Source organism: Peromyscus californicus, unplaced genomic scaffold, assembly GCF_007827085.1.
Source record: "Peromyscus californicus insignis strain IS unplaced genomic scaffold, ASM782708v3 Scaffold_12__1_contigs__length_115047231, whole genome shotgun sequence".
NCBI lineage: Eukaryota > Metazoa > Chordata > Mammalia > Rodentia > Cricetidae > Peromyscus > Peromyscus californicus.
The window spans coordinates 72,462,110-72,484,543 of NW_026294413.1; the positions used below are offsets into that span (position 1 = coordinate 72,462,110).

The 22,434-nt window shown below is 45.2% G+C and overlaps 1 long non-coding RNA gene across 1 annotated transcript; it reads right to left on the reverse strand.

The window, feature by feature from the left end:
- Positions 1 to 1,166: 1,166 nt before the first annotated feature.
- LOC128107473 (uncharacterized) lies at positions 1,167 to 11,484 on the reverse strand. Its single transcript, XR_008217099.1, has 3 exons — positions 10,867 to 11,484; positions 10,517 to 10,634; positions 1,167 to 7,997 (listed from the first exon to the last, which is right to left on the reverse strand). It is a non-coding gene; the product is annotated as an uncharacterized LOC128107473 (long non-coding RNA).
- Positions 11,485 to 22,434: the final 10,950 nt, after the last annotated feature.

Sequence of the window (22,434 nt, forward strand, 5' to 3'; positions counted from 1 at the left end):
AATTAAGCAAAAAACCTCCATCATACAAACAACCATACCACTTTGCTAGGAATTTAGTAGAGCAACACGAATCCAAGAAGTCTGTAGACCTAGAATGAGGTGATAGTGAGTTCTATGGCTGCTAAAACCTACCCATGCATTCAGCTGTTTGTTGGCATAGATACCAACGGGAAAATTATATTTGAATGAGAATCATTTGTCTCCCTAGTAAAGCTTGTAAAATTCTGGAGTCTGGGATTGACTGTTATGTTGTATTATGGCTCTGTTGTGGAGAGAGATTCTGGATTGCTTGAATTCAACTAGACAACATGTATTGAATTAATAGAACATTCGAATTCAGATGATTTGCCAGATTTCTCAAACTGGTCTTGGGGTACTTGCCACCTGCCATGTCTGTTATCAGCATACCAAACTGAATTCAACCCTCTATTTCCCAAGGTAACCCTCAGAAACACAGAGCATAAAAATGAGTGGAGGAAAACGGAGTTTTAGACCTCAGCTTTGTGAGTGACTAATCGCTGTACTTACTGTGTGGAGTGTACTAGGGCAGAAGAGCCATCCAGCCAGCATTGAAAATGTTGAATTCTATACCCAAATGGGCATATACTAGAAAAACAGTGGGAAAGCATCCAAATCATTTGTTTTACTGCACGATGACTAGTATATGTATAAAACTGTTTTTATAGCTTCCTAGCTAAGTTTGTATCACAAAAAGGGATGCTCAAATTAGTATTGATTGGCGTAGTGGTTTGAATGAAAATAGACCCCTCAGGCTGATATGTTTGAATGCTTGCTTCCTAGCTGGTAGAGAATGATTAGGAGGTGTGGCCTTGTTAGAAGAGGTGTGTCACTGAGGGTGGGCTTTGAGGTTTCAAAAGTATATGCCAGTCCCAGTAACTCTGTGTGTGTGTGTGGTGTGTGTGTGTGTGTGTGTGTGTAGTGTGTGTGTGTGTGGTGTGTGTGTGTGTAGTGTGTGTGTGTGGGGTGTGTGTGTGGGGTGTGTATGTGTGTGGGGTGTGTGTGTGTAGTGTGTGTGTGTGGTGCGTGTGTGTGTGTGTGTGTGTGTGTGTGTGTGTGTGTGTGTGTGTGTGTGGTGTGTGTGTGTGGTGTGTGTGTGGTGTGTATGTGTGTGGTGTGTGTGTGTCTGTGGTGTGTGGTGTGTGTGTGTGTGTGGTGTGTGTGTGTATGTGTGCCTTGTGTTTGGGGATCAGGTGTAAGCTCTCAGCTATGGCTCCAGCACCGTGCCTGTCTGCCTGACTGTAAACCTCCAATCAGCTTTTTCTCCTATAAGCTGCTTTGGTCATGACACCTCTTTACAGCGATAGAAAAGTACCTAAGATGGAGAAGTGAACACAATGGAATGCTAAAAGAACAGAAGATCAAATTGGGCAGAAAGACAAACAATGCTGACCCCTGCCTTAACCCCACCCCAAATAAAAATTCAGAGAAAGTAACCACGCCTACTTAACTTTCTACAAGGCTACTTTACTGACTAAATAATTTTTGTTTGTTTTTTGTTTGTTGGTTTTTGATGTTTGTTGTTTTGGGGCTTTTGTTTTAGTTTTTGAAATAAGGCCTCTCTGTGTAGCCCTGGCTATCCTGGAACTCTCCATGTACACCATGCTAGCCGTGAACTGCCTCTGCCTCCTGAATGCTGAGATTAAAGGCATGAGCCCCTATAAACAGCTTGATTAACTCTTACACAATTGTAGAGAGGCTGGAATGTTGGTGGTCCAGAGCATCCCTAGAAGAGATTTCCCTACTGTGCTACAACCTGTCTAATGTTTCCATCAATGGATTTGAAAAGTGTCTTGATTTAATCTGTGGGAATACACAGAGGTTCCCTAGTTAGGCCTTACTCAAGGTCAGAAAGTCTGAGCTTGCTTTGTTCAGTAGGGTTGCATAATGAGGTGATTTGGCCAAAGGGGTGGCTATCAGGTGTTTTGAAGGGTCTATACTTGTTGATACTTTATACCTCAACCTTGAAAGGGGGAGGTCCTTTGCCCCTCTCCTTGCTGATGTATAAAAATCAGTGGAAGGATAGGGGGACATTTTTTTTGAAGGAAAGAAAGATGAGCAAGAACACAGTGGTCTTTTTCCTTCATCCTGTCTGCCTTGAAGATGGTCCTCCTTCCCAGAATTCTGTCCCAGGTTGCTGTGCCTCAGGCTCAGAACACATGTGATCATGGACTGGTTTCAATGATTTCTCCTGTTTAGTCTACAAGGAGATAACAAAGGCATTCAGCCCAGTGAGGTCAGGTGACCTCCTGGAAAGAGTTTTAGGTAGGAGAAGCCCCACAATTAGCCACATTGGCTCAGGTCCAAATATATTCTGCCTGTGCATCAGACAAAACTGTGGGAAGATTTTTGGGTTCCTTACGATTGACTCACACCAAACAATTCTAGATTAGAAAATGTAGTGTAGGGGTCCTCTTCCCCCCTCAGCCTGTTGGCCACCAGGTCGAGAGGCAAAAGAGGCAGATGGGGTGACAGAAATCTTTGGCGGTCCATGAGCACAGACGGAGACAGCCCTCCCTAGAGACAGATTTCGGTAAATTAGCTCATTTTATTTCAAAACATCAGGAATATATAAGGATTAAGGAGCCCGGGGATAAACCCTAATTGCAGTAAGTGGCGTGCTCCTATCACAAAGCTTTGTATGTGGCAGTAGGGTCCCTAGCACAAGTCTCTGAGCAGAGATCTGTGCCAAGGGCCAAGCTACAGATGAATCAGGCATCTGGTTTTAGAGACAGCTTTTAGATAAGATTAGTTCTTCAGGACCGGAGACAGTCTCCAAATAAGGGCAGGTAGAGGCAGGAAGTTCTCCTGGATGGAGGGAGCTCCATGTTACTGAGCTTTAGGCCCTGGGGAGGCTGTAACCTCTGACCAGCCAGCAGTGTCTTCCGACAGTGTAGCAGAGGCTACATTGAAAACAAAAAGCTTCAATGAAGTTCCCTTTTGTAGCTTCTCAGCATTGTGGATAAATAACTTTAAAATGGCTTCAGAAAGAAGCTTTGGGACCATTGAAGTAGAGTTTGAGAGAAACATGAAGAGTTGCTGTGGGATGGTCTGTATGTCAAATGCTCTGATTGGTCAATAAATAAAACACTGATTGGCCAGTGGCCAGGCAGGAAGCATAGGCGGGGTTAACAGAGAGGAGAATTGAGAGAACAGAAAGGTGGGAGAGACAGTGCCAGCCGCCATGATGACAAACAGCATGTGAAGATGCCGGTAAGCCACGAGCCACGTGGCAAGGTATAGATTTATGGAAATGGATTAATTTAAGCTATAAGAACAGTTAGCAAGAAGCCTGCCACAGCCATACAGTTTGTAAGCAATATGAGTCTCTGTTTACTTGGTTGGGTCTGAGCGACTGTGGGACTGGCAGGTGAGAGAGATTTGTCCTGACCGTGGGCCAGGCAGGAAAACTCTAGCTACAAAGAGTAGACAAATCACAAGTCCTGGAAGTTTTCAAGAAAAAGAAGATGGAGAACAGGAAGAAAGTTGTCTTTTGAGTTAGGGTCAACAATGGAGGTGTGCAAACAATAGAAGGGACAGATGGAGGGAAAGTTTCAGAGAAACACTGAGAAAGCCCAGAGTATCAGGGCAAACATGTTTTAAATTTGGGCTTCGTATTCAAAGAAGAGGTAAAATGGGGGTGGGGGAGATAAAATGATTAAAGTTAAAACTCAGAAAAAAATGGGCAGACTTATCAGTAAAGACCAGCAAGCAGCTGCCCTGAGTGAGAGCTTCTGGGGTGTTGTATTAGTCAGCGTTCTCTAGAGTCCTTGAATTTTGGTTGCATTTATTTCCCATCCTCTGACAAGCATATGTGTTACCAATGAGTTCAAAGTGGTTGCTACCTCCTGCTCACTTGGTCCAATCAGCATAATGTCAACAATATAATACACCAATGTAACCAATGTAATTAATATTTTGTGGAAGAGACAGACCATCAAGATCCCTTCTAACTAAGTTATAACACAGGGCAAGAGAGTTAATAGATCCCTGAGGCAGAACAGTAAAGGTATACTGCTGGCCTTGCCAACTGAAAGCAAATTGCTTCAGGTGGTTCTTAAGGACAGGTACTTGAGAAAAAGGCATTTGCTAAATTAATAGCTGCATATCATGTACCAGGATATGTGTTAATTTGCTCAAGTAAGGACACCACATCTGGCACAGCAGCTGTAGTTAGAGTTACTACCTCGCTGAGTTTTTGATAGGCAACTGTCATTCTCCACTATCCATCTGTCTTCTGCACTGGCCAGATAGGAGAGGTAAAGACAGATGTGGTGGGAACCACCACCTCTCCGTCTTTCAAGTCCTTGATGGTGGCACTAATTTCTGCAATTCCTCCAAGGATGTGATACTGTTTTTTTATTCACTATTTTCTTTGGCAAAGGCTACTCTAAAGGCTTCCACTTAGCCTTTCCAACCATAATAGCCCTCGCTCCACAGGTCAGGGAACCAATGTAAGAACTCTGCCAACTTCTAAGTATATGTATCCCAATTATACATTCTGGAACTGGGGAAATAACCACAGGATGAGTTCGGGGACCCACTAGACCTACTGTGAGTCAGACATCAGCCACAACTCCATTAATAACCTGGCCTCCCTAAGCCCCTACTTTAACTGGAGGGCCACAGTGTCTCTTGAGGTCTCCCAAAATTAGTGACAATTCAGAACCCTTTTTCAGGCTTTTTAATTCACCAGCACCTTCAAATTCACCAGAACCTTCAACTACTGAAACCTCTCCAGTCACTTTCTCTCTTGGGAACTCAGAAAGTACTAAAAGTTCATGGTGTAAACTGTATTTCAGACTTAAAAGAGATAAATGCCTTTAATTACCTTGATTCATCAGTAGTGAGTGGCAATGGATTTAAGATTTAATGGACCTTCCAGGGTCCAACAGACCCTGGAAGTCTGATTGTTTCCTTTCTTTTAGTGTATACTTACCCTGTAAAGGCCGTAGGTGCCTCTGAGGAAGAATTGGAGAAAGGCTAAACTTTTAGGTACCTAATCAGGGTTCTTCCTTGGGGGAACCTGGCCACCCCTTCGTTCAAGGGGTTTGGGGTCTGCAAACAGGCTCAAGTCTGTTTTGAAATTGATTCATTGGCCCAGATTGACTGCCTTTTGCCATGATCCAATGCAGCCTTACTTTCTTTTGTTTGAGAATTTTCCTGCTTGTACAGATCGAACAGAAATGCAGTAGAATTCTTATCTATTTCATACCTGGAAACACCATGATTGATTAGCCAGTAACAAAGGTCCATACAAGTCATGCCACTATAAAATTCTCCTTGCCTGTGCTGAGCATTATGGGTCAGGCCATTATGAACATTGTTTTGTCTGTGTTGCCCATTACAATAACTATGATCACCTTGCCTTTGGTGATTTTGTGCTGCCATCTGGCCCCTGCTATTTCAGGGCCCAATTAAACCCATTGCATTTGTTTATCCAACTGAGCAGCAGCATCTTCAACCCTAAGGTCTGGCACAAGGAAAAGGGTGACAACAAAACTTGTCAAATGTGCTGGTGCCCCTTGCCATTGTGCATCTTATAGGATTCGTGAAGGGCATGTCTTCTGGGTCTTCCTATTGTGGAGGATTGAGTTTTACATGGTATACACTCTCTAGCATTACAATTTCCTGGAGCCTTAAAATCCCTTCATCAACACCAAGCCAAGGGATATCAGGCATCCCCAACTTCTTTTTCAGTAGGCCATCTTTTGATAAACACTTCAGCCAACCATTCAAACAAGGTTTTCACACCTTTTTTTAACTGTGTGAGCTTCCATATTAAACCATTCTAGGTTTAATATGGAAGCTCAAATCAAGTCCTTGATGGTGGCACTCAAGGTTTAATATGTGCCCATATCAATAAAATAAACTCATCCTGATCTAGTTTTATGTTCCTTCCACCATTATCCCACACCCTTAAAATGCATTCCCACACATATTCCCCAGACTTATGCTTGAACAATTTAGCAAAATCATTAAGCTCCTTAGTAGTGTAAGGTACTTCCTCATGGACTACACTTTCTACCTCCCCTCTAGGAACACCCACTTTGCCTTGAGTCTGGTTATAGGTCTAGAGGCAACTAGTGGTGGGCCTTGAGGGACATTGGTATTGTCTTGCAGGACATTTCCTTCAGAAAAACTCCCTGATGGTTTAGCAGACACTGAAGGATTAATTTCCTCAGTGGAGGTGAAAAGGGTGGAGTTGAGGGTACTCAGGTGAGATAAGTCCTTGAGAATCTGAGGGTTCAAAGTTCTCAGCTTCCATCGGGTCTTCCCACACATCCCCGTCCCAAGTGACAGGATCCCATTCTTTTTTTTTTTTTTTTTTTTTTTTGGTTTTTCGAGACAGGGTTTCTCTGTGAAGCTTTGCGCCTTTCCTGGAACTCACTTTGGAGACCAGGCTGGCCTCGAACTCACAGAGATCCGCCTGGCTCTGCCTCCCGAGTGCTGGGATTAAAGGCGTGCGCCACCACTGCCCGGCAGGATCCCATTCTTAACCAATTAATGCCCTTACTTTAACCGCCGACACCACTGAGGCTGAGACTTGAATTTTGGCTGTAGTTCAGCCAACCTTATAATGAGGGCTTCAGTTTCATTTTCTGCAACTGGAACTCTGTGGCTGCTGGAGAGAAGATTCTCGTCCATGGCACACTTAGAAAACTTTAGACTGTTTATTCTCATCTGGAGCCGGCCAACTTCATCACCAAGTTCATCGTTGTCCTTCATTGTATTCTGAAGTTGGTTAAGTTTATCATGGAGCTCATTCCTATCCTTTAGCAATTTATCCAGAGAGATTAAGAGCAACCAACCAACAGCAGCATTTTCCCCCAAAATGTCAAAAGTTTCATATATAACATCACTAAATCCATTGCCACTCACTACTGATGAATCAAGGTAACTAAAGGCATTTATCTCTTTTAAGTCTGAAATACAGTTTACACCATGAACTTTTAGTACTTTCTGAGTTCCCAAGAGAGAAAGTGACTGGAGAGGTTTCAGTAGTTGAAGGTTCTGGTGAATTTGAAGGTGCTGGTGAATTAAAAAGCCTATTCCAGACACTTAAAAGAGTCATCCTTATACTTCTGTTTCTCTAGAACCACTCTGGTACCAAAATCTGTATGAGTCGGGGTTCTCTAGAGTCACAGAACTTATGGAATCAATCTCTCTCTCTCTCTCTCTCTCTCTCTCTCTCTCTCTCTCTCTCTCTCTCTCTCTCTCTCTCTCTCTCTCTCTCTCTCGACTTATAGGCTGCAGTCCAACAATGGCTAGTTGTGAATGAAAAGTCCAAGAATCTAGTAGTTGCTCAGTCCCATAAAGTTGAGTGTCCCAGATGGTCTTCTACAGATGCTGAAATCCTGAAGAAGCAAGGCTTCAATGCCAGTGAAGGAATAGATGTGCTAGCGAGGTGAGGGCAAGCAGGCAAAGAATGAACCCTTTCTTCTTCCATTGTTCTTATATAGGCTTCCAGCAGAAGGTGTGGCTCAGATTAAAGGTGTGCCTTCCAGCCTCAAGGTCTGGATTACAGGCATGTATCTTCCAGCCTCAAGATCTGAATCAAAGGCATATTGTCTTCTTGCCCCAAGATCAGGATCACAAATGTGCCCTCCATTTCTGGATTATAGTTCATTCCAGATATAGGCAAGTTGACAACCAAGAATAGTCATCACAGCAAATTATTTCAATAAGGGTATAATTATTCCTCCAATCTCCTTAGCAGGTGAATCTGCTTTCCCAAGAATTGTTCTCTGGCCAATTAACTGATAGGCCCAACTGGATTAACTCTTAAGGGAGAAGACAACAGTAGTTGTGTTGTAATCTTTAGGGGTACATCAGAATGTCCTAGGTCCCTCAGTGCTGGGTTTACTGGCATGTATGGCCACACCCAGCTTTTACATGGATGATTGGAAGTTGAAGTCAGGTCCTCTTCTTAACAGCAAGTATTCTTACACGCTGATTCATCTCTACAGCCCCAGAATCTGTAAATTTAAAATTTTATACTCTTATTAATAGATTAGGAATTTAGGTAACATAATATCACAAATGTTAGCTAATTATTTGTTAAATATTGACTTGATTTGGTTCAGTTATCTTGACTTCATTTCATATTTTGGAGAGATTTTGCTTGTATTCTCTTTTAGTATCCTTTTGGCTTTTGTTATTATTTTTGAGACAGGGTCTCACGTATCTCAGGCCAGCCTCAAACTTGCTATATAGCTGTGAATGATCTTGATCTCCTGATTCTTCTGCCTCTATTTCCTCAGTGCTGGGATCACAGATATTTGTCACTAGGCCCTGCTATTTTTTTTTTTAATTAAAGTTACTTTGTTTGTTTGACTATCATTCTTTTTACCGGACCCATCTGTGTAAGGATAAGCCCAAGGTATTCCTTAATCATGGCTCCACTCAGGAGCCTCCTCTTTGCAGACTGGATATTGAGTATAGCTCACTGGGTGAGTTCTCCATGGCTCCCTGAACCAGAGAACAGCTGTTTCTCCACAGTTACACCTAGTAGTCCCCTGGGATCTAATTCACTGGAGAACAAGAGAGAAAATATTCTTCCTTTTCTTCCTCTGACTGTTGTAGGGTATCCACCAGAGAAGACTGGGTTTAAGCCAATAGAACTATTTTATTAGCTAGCCAGCAACTACACGGGTTATTCCAGATTCCAGTGTAGCCCAAGCCTTTCTCAAGGTGAGCTTTTAAGCACAAAAAAACATCCTGAGTTGCCATATTTTATTTAATAAAAACAGTTAGCCAGAAGTGTGACTATAGAACCCAAAAAGCAAGGTTAGTACACTTAGAGACTTTCCTGGAACTATAGACTTTGATAGATTAGTTTTATTTTCATTTAGGCAGGTGGTGCTATGCTGAGTTTTATGATCCAAATGGTACTTCCATTATGAAGTCAGTTTGCTAAGGTCTGGGGGCCTACTAAGGTCTGGGGGTGTGTTACATGAGAACATCAGTATAGCATCCAGGTATGGTTGTCGAACACTCAGGAGGTCAGTTACACCAGTCTGCTGCTTTTAGCTGCTTGTAATACTTAGATAAAGCTTGGGCAAAAACCAAACACTTAATCTAGTCCTTATAATTGTTACTGCGAGTATGCCAATAACTATTGATTTAAGCTGAAATTTGATATCAATGAGCTTTGACCTTTTGTATGCCTTATGTAACTTGCTGAGACCTTTGTGACTTGCTCAAGCTTCCAGTTTTCTTTTTCATTCTGGAGAAACATCCAGTCGTCTTATGAAATATAACAACATTAACAAACCAACAGTCAACAAGCCTAGCCATTGATCTTTTCCAAGCAGGCACAGGCCGATGTCAGGGTAGTTGTTTGGCTTGGCGTTGTTAACACGGCCTTTATAAAAGAAGACTGAATCCGAACTGCATACACAGTAAATTAATATTGCCTGTGTAGATGCTGTCAGACTATGGGGTTTGCTAAGTCCCAAGATTAATCTTATGGAAAACACAAGACAGTCTGCACACAGTACACAGACCAATCTGCCATCTGTGCGCTTGGCTTTGAATGAGTGTAGGTAGCGGATAGAGATACAGTTTTATATCATGAGATCAATAATATTCACGATGACTATACTCTGTCTGCCCTGTTGTTCTCCTTTCTCCATGTGACAGAGTCGGGAGACCAGCCTTGCTCAGGAAAGGGGGCTTGGGAAGACATTGTTAGACACCATGCTTGTATCTGAAGTGAGAGGAACAAATCCCATCTCCTAAGCGAACTTCTCAGTGAGCTCAAACAGCACGGGACAATTTAATGTATACACATAAGGCATCTGTTCCTCAACCAAACACAACCCAGTGATTTCCACCCAAAGCAAGCTGCACCTTCTTTGGTTCCAGCTGTTACTGGCACCAGGAAAACTATGATGCGGAGACAAAACAGCGGATTTTCTCCGCTGATTGACAGTTGCGATGAGTGCGGAGACGGAAACCAGGGCCCCATGTGTGTATAGCCCCGCAGCCAGCATTCCTGCCATCTTCTTCCCCACGCCCCCATCAGCCCAGGGAACCTGAGATCAGTGTCTCCTGCAATAGAGAACTCCATACACACAACAGGGACTGGGCTGGAGAAGGTGCGTGCGTGTGTGTGTGTGTGTGTGTGTGTGTGTGTGTGTGTGTGTGTGTGTAGAGGAGGCATTTGTATTAGCAGTAGCCACGTGGGTGTTGTACAAACAGCTAAAGCCCTGCAGGATTGTCAAGTCCATTGAAGCTTTCCTACACAGAGACAGAGCTCTCCCTCCTACCTCTCTTGTAGCTGCCTCCATGCAAATTTCAGATGCTTCTTTCCTCCTGCTCAGAGGAAGCTGGATATCACTTTCCTATACAATCTCCCCTTTCCCCTGACAGCCTGCCCCAAGTATGTACACTTAGCTATTCTCGGTGGGATGAGGAAGCTATGGAGCCGAGGAATGACCTTTCCCCATGGACCTTTCCCGGGGTAGTGCATGGGGAGCCTGCCTTCTCTCACCTTCCTTCCTGGGAAGATGACCATTTCCTCGGGGTCAGGAAGGTTTGCCTTGTCTCTTGACTTAGGAGTGGTGGCGTAGGCTTCTGCCCTGGTTTTCTTGGGAGAAACCTCTGTCCCGCTGCAAAAGAATGAAGTGCCAGTATCGGGGATTTTGCTCAGTGATAGAGTGCTTGCCTAGCAAGCACAAGGCCCTGGGTTCGATCCTCAGCTCCAAAAAAAAAAAAAAAAAAAAAAAAAAAAGAATGAAGTGCCTCATTCCTTTAGAGCATGAGCCCCCTACCCTCCTTACTCCTGGTGGGAGCTAACTAGTGGTTCCCACCATGCTAGTCCTGATGAGGGGCCCCACTCACTTTGAAGGGTCCCTGGGAGTGCTGAAAGATCATTTTGTCCACTTTCAAGTCCTTCTTGAGATTCAGTGAGGTGTACTACCTTGAGAAGAGGTCTTCTCAAATTCCAGATGAGAGACCCCAAGAAATGTAACAGGGGTGCTGGTAGTCTTCTAGGGGACCTCCAAGTGTGTTCCCTGGCACAAAGAATCAAAATGTCTGGGAAGACAGAAGACCAAGTCGCAGAGAAAGCATAAGTTACCGCTTCATCCCTTCAGGGCAGGAGGGACGCTAAGGCTGGAAGTCTGCTCACTGGACCCTTGGGTGTTTCATAGGGTTGTCCTCTTTCTCTTATTGGTCCTGTCTGGAAGCCCACCCCTAAGCCATCCTACCCTTTCTCTTCTCAATGTCTTCCAGAAGCAAGAAGTCACCGTGTCAGGCACTTTCTTCTCTATGTCCCTCTAACCCTCCTCTACAATTCAGGTCTCCAGTCCTGGAAGCAAAAGCCTTTATCCATGTGTCAATTTTGCCGGTCCCACGAGTGATTTAAAAGTTCAAGTAAACTTGGTTGTAGTTAGCATGCTGCAGCCTTATTCCTGATAAATGTACAGTTTCTGTGAAGATCTCTGAAATATTAAAATGAGTTCACAGAATTCCATTTTTCTTATGTTTTTGACACCCAGAAGTACTCGTGAAATATATTTCAACATTTATAAAAACAAAGCAAGCTGGGTGTGTTGGCACATCCCAGCAATCCCAGAGCTTGGAGAAGGAAAGGTATAGGGTAAAAGAGCCAAAAAGAGAACACCCCCACCCTGACTTGACTCCAAAACCAGGGCCAAGGGAAAGAACATCCTGACCCTGACTTGACCTTGAGATTAGGGCCAAGGAAAGAACACCCTGACCCTGACTTGACCCCAAATCCAAGACTAGGGCCAAGAAAAAGAATCCCACCAATCGTGAGCTTGCCCCAAGATCAGGTCACAAAAACCCCACCAATCCCGTCACCCTGGAAAGCTCCGCCCTGCCCCCCCAACACACACACACACACACACACACACACACACACACACACACACACAAAAGAAACCCTATATAAAGCCTGACTTCTGCTCAGTTCCCTTGCTTCTGTCTGGGGCAGAGGCAGCCACATGGGTCTCTCCCAGTAAATCTCTTGTGTGAGGTTTGTTGTGTGGTATGACTTTGTGGTGGTATTCCTTGGTTCCTGACTGCCAGGATACCTTTCCCCTCAGAGATGTAACACTTGCATTGGTGTAACTTGGATAGGCTCTCTTGGTGACTGTGCTCCCCCTCGGGGTCTGACCCTATCCCTCATCTCCACTCTACCCTCAAAAGACTCACCTTCGGGCTCACCGATCGCTCAGCACCCCATCCACCAGTGACAATTAGGTAAGGTCCCCCTTTCAGTGGGTGTAAACACTTCCCTGAGTCAGAGGAAGTGACCACTGAGTGTCCAGCCCTCCTCTGGTACTCTTGGAAGCAGAGGTACACCCAGGCACAATCTTTAGGGCTGGCTCTCTTCACCTGGCCCCATCCCGGCCCTTAGAGCTGCAATCCTGCAGTTTCCTTAGGCCATTGTGCCCCTTTCCTGCCCTCTTCTCCCACCTTTCCTTTGGAGCTGCCTGTAATCCCACGGCTCCTCTAGGCCTTTATGGCTTTTGCAACCCCATTCCTGACCCCTTTCCTCTGGATGTGACCCCCCCTTCTAGAGCGCTGTGTTAGTCTTTGCCTTCTGGCCTCCACAAAAGCCCTGGTACCAGGCACCAAGTCTCTCCTTGGGCTTGGCCAGGCTAGGCCCCTCACCCCTATTGAGTGTGTTGATGGCCCATGGCTTGTGTCTTCCTTCAGGCCTCCCTGAGTCCTGGCGATGCCCTCGACTGTAGGTTGCAGTGTGTTTTTCCTCCCAGCCCCCTCTCTCATCCATGGGAATGGTGTCTTCCGTACTCTCTCATTTCCCCTTTGGGATACCTCTCAAAACACCTTCAGCCTCTGTACCTGGCACCCAGCCTGAAGGGCCTAAACCTGTTTCCCTTTGCAATCCAATCTGGCCTCAACGTCCCTTAGATAATCAATTCAAACTTCCGCCTAATGGCACCCTAGATCCCAGTAGTATTCAGGACATTTACAAATAGGCGTGCAATCAGGGAAATGGAAAGAAACCTCCCATCCCTATGTTCAAACTTTCTTTCTTTTTTTCTTCTCCGAGCTTTTTTTTTTGGTCTGGTCTCCCAGCCACACTGTGTAAATGTCCTGTCTTTTAAATGACCCTTGATGGATCTGGAAGTTTGCTGCAAAGTAAGAGTGGGGAGCCGGAACTAGCAGGAGGGGGAGAAGAGCAAGAGCAGGCCAGCTACAGCGAGCACACACCGGGGCCACACTGCCTGCTGGCTGGTGTGTCTCTCCACTGCCTCCTTCAGAGTCCTCTGTCTATAGCCAGGGCCCAAACATTTCCTATCTCTCAGCCTTCTTTTAGTGGAAAGTGGGCAAGTTGTATCTTGCCAATTTCTTTTTTTTTTTTTTTAAGATTCTCTAAGCCTTCTTTGTTCACAGTTTGCTAGATTCAGTTTTACAGGGGTTCAGGTGTCTTTTAGGTATGTGGGAATTAGACTGTTGTTTTATGCTGTCCCACTTCGATTAAAAGCTGGCTCTGGAGTTGGGATATGGCTCCCCCTCCTCTAGACCCAAGCATGCTCATTTAAAGGTTGCCTCCAAAATCTCTGTCCCGTATCAGGTGAGCCACCTGAGAGTGTGACAAAGAAAGGAGAGAAAAACTAAATAAAGGGACAGACTGTACCCAAAGGGGACGATTGCTACTCATCTCATATTCTTTTAGTTTTGGTTTAACTCTCTAAAACTTTTGCTAAGGTGTAAATCTTACCTCAAGATTTGTAAGACTATTGTGTAAACTTTCTGTACCTCAAGATTTGTAAGCATACTGGGTATGATTTAAAAACCTGTAAAATCTGTAACAAAAGGGTTCACTTAAAACCCTTTTTTTTTTTTTTTTTGGTTTCTCAAGACAGGGTTTCTCTGTGTAGTTTTTGCGCCTTTCCTGGAACTCACTCTGTAGACCTCGAGGCTGACCTCAAACTCACAGAGTTCCACCTGCCTCTGCCTCTGCCTCCTGAGTGCTGGGATTAAAGGCGTGCGCCACCACCGCCCTGCTCACTTAAAACTCGTAACATAGGGGTTGCTAGTTAAAAATCTACACCTGGCTGGGCGGTGGTGGCGCACGCCTTTAATCCCAGCACTCGGGAGGCAGAGCCAGGTGGATCTCTGTGAGTTCGAGGCCAGCCTGGTCTCCAAAGCGAGTTCCAGGAAAGGCGCAAAGCTACACAGAGAAACCCTGTCTCAAAAAACCAAAAAAAAAAAAAAAAGAAAAAAAAATCTACACCTGAGTAATTTTAAAGGAAACATGTGGCTTGGTGTCATATCAGCTACTGTCCGCACACTGGGATGGAGGCAGCCATGATGACTGACAGCTATCTTTGCTAGGGTTGGAAAGGATGGATTTTGACATGTGACTTCACGTCCATCTTGATTAAAAGTGACCACATGGCATAAGCCAACCAAGGAAAAACCAGTTCTCCCTAGGTATAAAGCCCAAACCAGATGATTCTTCCACTATGTTTGATTATGCTAAAGATCCTCCTCCTTATGGTTAGTTATTATGCTGCACTGTGTTATTCATTAAGCACTGCAGTTTACCGTGTGAGAAAAGCCACAAGGCACAACAAAGCCTTTATTAAGACAAAGACTTTATTAAGAGAAGGAACAGAGGGGAATGTGCTTAGGCCTATGGAAGATTGTGCAGGGAGAGAGAGGAAGAAGGAAAGCGGGGAGGAGTCTGTGACCTGCTTTTTATGGATTCCCTCGCACATGTGCATATGGGCTTACGTAGCTATGCCACGCACGTGCATAGATTACATGATCACACCGTGCGTAAATGATGTGACCACGCAGTGCACAGATTACGTAGGACGTAAGGCCCCGGTATGACTAAGCCTCTTGCTTGGCTACTGGACAGCGCATGTGCAGTCATGTAGCTGGGGGAGTGGCCAGGAATTCCAGCACTTACCAACCTCAACCCACAGTCCCTTCTCTCCTGCTCTGGCCTCTTCTGTTTCCGTGCCCCCCTCCTCAGCTATAGGCCACCTAAATCGACCCTCTTGGCTGTCCACTGGCAGCCCTTAGTCCTCTTGCTGCTTGCTCCTGCTCCGCCACGGAACCCCCTTTTCTCCCGCTACCTGGCCTAAACAGGCCATGGTTCTCCCTTGTGGGAGGTTGCCACAGTGGACGGCTTGGTCAGAGTACATGTCCCCTTCTCATTAAGTCAACTCTCAGATAGAAAAGAGATTGGCGTCCTGTCCCACTAATTCTCCCACCTTTATTAAGAATGCCAGTATATTACCCAATCTCACAACCTCACCTTCCATGATGTTTATGAGTCTCACCGACAGTTTTCTCCCAGAGACGCACAGGCAAGCCTGGCACCAGGATAGGGCACATGCAGACGAAACCCACCAAACTAATGCCACCCACCCGGTCAGGGCTGAGGCTGTGCCCTGGGAACCCTGAATGGAATTACAATACCCTAGGGGACATCCTAGCCAAGAATTAATTTATAACCTGCCTCCTAACTGGTCTCTGCAAGGCTACCCTTAGAGCAGTAATTTATGAAAAAAGCCAAGAGGCCATCCAGGATAAACACCAAAACCCACCTCAATTCCTAGACTGCCTTACAAAGGCCCTCTTATACCCATCTGGATCTCAGGACCCCTGATGGCAAACAACTCCTTATGACCTGCTTCTTCTCCCAGAGTTTCCCTGATATTAGGGCCTAATTTAAATGTCTAGAGAAAGGACCCCTGACTCCACAGGGAGAAGTCTTAGCCATGGCCTTCAAGGTGTGCATACCACGGGAGAGATGAGAAAGCCTGAAAACAAAACTACCTGATAGCTAAGGCCTTTCATCTGGCTATAGCAGCTTCCCAGGCCCCCAAAGCCCCCAAACCTCCAGGTCCCTGTTTCAAATGCTGTCAGAAGGGTCATCGGGTCCAGGTCTGTCTGGACCCTTGCAAACCATTCAGACATGGCCCATGGAGCCATCAAGAGGAACATTGGGTCACTGACTGTCCTCATGTCCTTTCTAGCATGGGAACATCAGGCCAAGATTGCCCTCTAGCCGAACACCTAGGTCTGGCCCTGGACCACTGAGGAGTTCCAGGCTTCCTTGGCCTGACCACCACCATCTCTGACAGGAAGCCTCAGGTAGTCATCACAGTATAGAGTGACTCATCTCCTTCCTTCCAGACACTGGGGCCACTTTTTCAGTCCTGATGGAGTTTTGGGGATCCAACCCTCCTCATTCCCCTATTTTCAGGGTATAAGACATATTGCCTTGCCAACCTCACCAAACCTACCACATAGCTGTATCTTTAAGGGTACCCCTCTTACCCACTCTTTCCTAGTGGCACCGACCTGTCCCATCCCCTTGCTGGGAAGGGACTTCCTATCCAAAGTGGGAGCCTCTATTTCCTTTGTTTCCCCAATGTGTTTGACTCCAGGCTTGCCAACCATTCCCTTCCTCCTCCTCCTCCTCCTCCTCCAAACCGCATAATCTAATACACCATTCCCTTTACTGGCCTCTTGGATGGATGCCCAAGTATAGGACACCCAAAACCCCACCATAGCCAAACTTCACCTCCCTCTCTTCATTCAACTGTAAAATTCCACCAAGTATGTACCCAGGCTCAACACCCATGTTCGTTCCAAAGCCTCGGGGGACTTACACATCTCATCTCTGACCTCTAACAAAGGAATATGCTGCGCCCTACTTCTTCCCACTTTAACACCCCCATACTTGTGGTTAAACAACCCAATGTCACCTACCCCCTTGTTCAAGATCTCTGACTTATCAGCTCGGCAGTGGTTCCCCTTCACCCTGTAATACCCAACCCCTATACTCTCCTCTCTGCCATCCCCTCAGAGACCTCCCATTTCTCTGTCCTAGACCTCAAGGATGCCTTCTTTTCCATTCCTCTCAATCCCCGATTACAAAATGTCTTTGCCTTTACTTGGACTGACCTGGATACTCGCCTTTCCACCCAACTCTCCTGGACTGTCCTCCTCAGGGGTTCTGGAACATCCCACATCTATTTGGCCAGGCTCTGGCCTCTGACTTATCCTCTCTGTCTCTTCCTAAATCCAAGCTTATGCAATGCATAGACAATCTTCTCCTTGTAGTCCACCCCTGCAAACTAGCCAGACCAACACCTCTACCTTATTAAACTTTCTGTCCAGCTGGGGATATAGGGTCTCACTTTCTAAGGTCCCAGCTATCCACCCCTCAAGTTACTTACCTGAGATTAGCTATTACTCCAACAACCTACAAGGCCATTACCCTAGATAGAAAACACATAATTCGGTCACTCACAGTCCCCACACCAAGGATGAATTGCTGTCCTTCCTAGGGATAGCTGGTTTCTTACACTCTTGGATCCCCTTCTTCTTGCCTACCCCCTATATGAGGCAGCCTTTGGCCCCTCACATAAATCCTTCCTTGTACACATTACTAAGCCCTTTCATAGGCTTCAGCGTGCCCTCCTCCAGGCCCCGGCCCTACACCTTCCAGATTTGATTCACCCCTTCTCATTGTATGTCATAGAGAAGGAGGGAATATGCCTTCAGGGTCCCGAGTCACCAACTGGGACCTTCCTTTGCTCCTATTGAATACTTATCAAAAAAATTGGATCATACTCTCTAAGGATGAGCACCTTGGCTGTATGCTCTGGCCACAGCCAAACTTCTTATACACAAATCAAAAAAGTTAACCTTTGGATCACCCATTACTGTCTTCTCTTTTCTCCACCTAGCCTCTCCTAACGTACAAGGGTCTCCAAACGCTATCTCCTTCCAGAGTTCTCTCTCTTCAGGCAGCATTGGTAGAGGACGTTACACTTACCTTTTGGCCACGCCCACATCTCAACATTTCAAACGGACTCAAGTTGCTGGTTTGACTCCCTCCAGGTACATACAGATCATTTGTTTCTGCTGGCTTCTGCCACCCATCATACTTGGTTCCAAATTCTAGAGTCTGCCTCGTCAGCTGCTTCTTCCTCCACCTGCTCTCACAATCTGTCTTTGCCCACTTAGTAAGCATCCTCTCTCTGGCTCCTGGAGCCTGCTACACCCTCCAGGCCCCACCCTGTGGGCAACTCTCTAGTTATTGAGACACTTGCTCCTCTCCCTGTGCTGGAATCCTCCTTGTTTCTTTGCCTCCTCCCCATAGGAGCTGCCTGCTAAGTCCTGCAGCTTCCTTAAGCCCTTCTGGGCCTCTGTGACCTTGTCCCTCCTGTCTCCCAGCTTCTCTATGCCCTCCTGGGCTTCTCTCTTGCTCCTCAGCTCCCACTTGAAGCTGATAGAAACTCCCTCCAGTGGAGTTCGCTTTGTGACCCTTCCTCTCTTCCTCCACGGACTCAGATTTTATTAAAGCCTAGCTCTGTTACTACAAACAGCTGGGCCTCAGGAGAGTTCAAACTCAATGTTCAATGATGGCAACTCCTGCCACTGCACAAATTATCCCTGCCCCTCGCCAGCTGCAGCACTCGGGAGAGTGGCCCCTGCACCTCACCAGGACAACACAGTAGAGCTGGCTCTGGTGGTGTCAGTATGGGAGAGCTGACCCTGAGGGTGTGAAAGCAGGAGAACTGGCCCCACCACTTGCTCACTGATGGAAGAGGAGGGGGATGTGACCAGCTATCCCACTCTCACACCCTCAAGGCCAGCTTACCCTAGCCTCTGCCAGTAGGGTCAGCACTACTGTGCTGCCCAGGCAAGGAGCAGGTCCTGCCTCCCTGAGTGCTGCAGCTGGTAAGGGGGAGGATCGGCTCCCTCATTGGTCACAGGCAGAGAAGGGTAAGGGGGGGCATCTCTCCCCATCCACTCCTCTGGATGACAGACAAGTAGTGGGGACCACTCTCCCACTCCTCCCACACCCTGCCTTATAAACGTCTCATCTAGACTTCTTCAACAACAGATCCAAAAGATTTCTAACCAGGTTTTTAACCAGTTGCTCTTACAGGAGTACCAGCCCCTAGCTACAGTGCCAGAGGTCTGCAACTTCCACTCATACCCTGGTGAAGGTGAAGTTTGCCCCAAGAACCTCAATGCCCCCAATCAACAGGAAGTAGTCTAATGATAACACCATCCCCTGTCTAACTCCCAACTATTCATTAATAATAAACAAAAAAGGGAGAAACGTAGGGTAAAAGGGCCAAGGAAAGAACTCCTTTATCCTGACCTGATTCCAAGATCAGGGACAAGGGAAAGAGAAAGACTCCCACCAATCCCTGAGCTTGCCCCAAGATCAGGCCACAAAAATTCCACCAATCCCAGGCTAACCTGGAAAGTTCCCCCTCCCCCAGAAACCCTATACAAAGCCTGACTTTTGCTCAGTCCCCTGCTGCTTCTCTCTGGAGCAGAGGCAACCACCCTCATGGTTTTTCCCTCCCAATAAATCTCTTGTGCTGTGAGATGTCTTTCTGTATGCTGTCAATATGTGTTGAGGCAGATGCTGGGAGCCGCTACCAGGAGAAACAAGATGTGAGAGAACAGATAATGCCAAGAAGCCATGTGGCAAAACATAGATTAATAGGAATAGGTTGAGTTAAGTTGTAAGAGCTAGCAAGAAGCCTGAGCCATAGGCCATAAAGTTTGTAATTAATATAAGTCTCCGTGTGTTTACTTGTGACTGGGCAGAACACAGGAAAACTTCTAGGTACGTTTAGTGCCCATATGTGGTGGCAAGAGTTTCTACTTAAAACCTGAGAGAACTTAAGAAGAGATTCTAGAATAGAGCTAAAAGCAGCTTCCTAGTTCATGTCTCTCATTATGGGCCATGGTACAGAGACACATCCCCTGGTCATGGCGGGGGCTTCAGCAGACTCAGAAACTAAGGGGGGTCTGGCCCCTTGACAGTCCCCTCCCAGGGTCTGGGGAAGAATCTACAACCAGCTGATAATTTAATCTTTGACAAAAAGAAATGAATCTATGTACATGAAACTCCTTAGTCCATACACTTTATTATTCTGTGTCAGTTCTCTCTCTACACAGCTTCCATTCTGCTCTCATGCCTAGCTCCTTTCTTGCCTGAATTGTCTCTACCTTTATCTGTTGTCTCCTCTAAGTTCTATCTTAATTTTCTCATCTTAGTTCTGCCCCAATCTAGGTTCTCATCCATCTAGTTCCTTCCCATCTCGGCTCCTCTCCCATCTCCTTCTCTCTCATCTTGTTCTTCCCCACCTGGCTCTTCCTCATCTTCCATCTTGTTCCTCTAGTCCTCTCTTCTAGCCCTTCAATCTAGTTCTTCCCATCTAGTCCATTCCTCTCCAGTTCTTACCCATCTAGTTCTTCTGTTCTCTTTTTTCCTCTCTCTCTCTTCCTCTCCATCTCCTTATTCTCTCTGTTCCCTCTAAATCTCTCAGGAATCCAGTTATAAACCCAAGCAATAGCAATCCTCTGGCAGAGGAAGGTCATCAGGCTTGAATTTTTATGGGGTCATAAAGGCAGGTAAGAATTTTCCTCAGCCAGTGACCACCAGGCTTTCTTTTACAACTCAAAAGGGAAGTGGTAAAGGAGGAGGTCAACTGAGTGCTAATGATCGGTTAGTATATCAAAAAGGGAATTTATGTGTTCAATCTATGTTCCTAGAAGTGGTTAGGTAAAAAATTAGGAGTCTATTAGTAAGGCTGTAAGGAAGGAGGGTCTCACCCTAAATTGCACAAGAAATAAAGCTATCCTCCTGACCTAGGAGACAGGTGTTGTTTCATTTGGGCTTGGATGCTTGATAGGTATTTTAGATAAATACACTGTTAGGAGTTCTTGGAAGCATACATAGCATTACAAGAAAATCACTGTACGAACCAGCTAATATATTTACAAAAGCTAAAATATCACCAAGGCTACTTAAGCCATGGCTTGACCTTTGGAGAAGTCCTTGACTTTTCCAAGTAGGAGCTTTTGTGATAGTAGCTGGGTTCCATTACGTTCTCCTGTGGCTTGCTGCACAGCAGCAACATGGCAGGTTCCTGCTGTCTCTCATGGGCCACAACATAGAGGAGCTTCTCCCCGCCACTGCCTGCGGACTTGGGAGCACAGCTGCAGGCTTAAAAACACAAGCATACTACTTAGGACCACTTCCCAGAATTGGGGAGGTAAAGTGTGGCTCATTGGTGCCTGCCCTGTGTTGAAAAGCCAAGTGGGGTGGAGGCAGCAGCCAGGAATGCTGCCCCCTTTGTCCTAGCCATGCAGCTTAACAGTTTAAAATCTCTCCCTGCCAGAAAAAGATTACAGATACACAACAAGAACAGATTCAGATGGAAAAAACTCAAAACGGGTTACAGTGTGTTTAAAAATATATGTAGGTTTAGGAGAATAAAGAGAAGGTATAGACAGTCATAGAAAGGATACATATAGTTTTAAAATAGCAAAATAAAGTCCTTAGAAAGAGGAGTAAAGCAATATAAAGAAAATGAGCCACATGAGGATGGAAAATGCACAGAAAGTGTGGATTATGTATATTAATGTGTTGTCTTTAAATTTTTTGACTGCTATGAGACATTTGATTATAAAAGCTGCTGGATGAAATCAACCTACTACATATTTTAAAAATATCTTGACTCCAAAATTTAAGTCAAAAGGTATGTCACTTTGGGGGAGGGGTTGTGTTTTTATTTCCACAGGTAATAAGAGACTATGGATTTGTTAAAAATTAAAGATGACCAGATTTGATTGAGGAAGACCCCTGAAATCCTGACTATAGACATAAAAAAAATTAACCTGAAAGAACTGCAAGACACATGATGTATATTTTACCTGCTCAAACACATAACAAGAAATTATCGTTGGCTGATTTGTGTACAATACACAGTCTGTACTTGTATTAATGCAGATATGTATGTTACCTTTAAAAGTTTATGTATTTTCAGGATAAAGGGACCAGACACCAATGAAAACAAATGGCCCAGATGATCCAGCATCTCAAAATGCCTCTGTTGCAGTTTCCTCTGAGTTCTGCATCCAGAAAGGCTTCAAGGCTGCTGGCTGAGATGATCCAGCCTCACAGACTACTCCAGTCAGGACTTGACCATAATCCTAAAATTTCTTAGGGTTTCCATCAGATTAACAGCACCCCCAATCAGCAGGAAGTAGTCAAAAAAACTATGCCCACTTTCCCAAAAAATGGATTAAGGATGTTTGTCTCTGTTTAGTGGGTTGGTTACAAATTGTTATTGGTCATAGACAATCTCTTTCTAGAAGAAGAAAGGGAGATATGATACAGAAATATATGATATAGAAATGATGGGATAAAAGGGTAGATTATTGAATCTACTTTAATCTAAAAAACAACTATTAAGCTTACATATTTTACATTACTATGGATTTTGGTTTATTGATACAAATTTAAAGTTAATTTTGTTATACTGTATATATATTTCTACTCTTGTTTAAGGTATTATGTTTATGTAGCTTATTTAAAAGTGTAATATACAATTAAGAAATACAACTTAA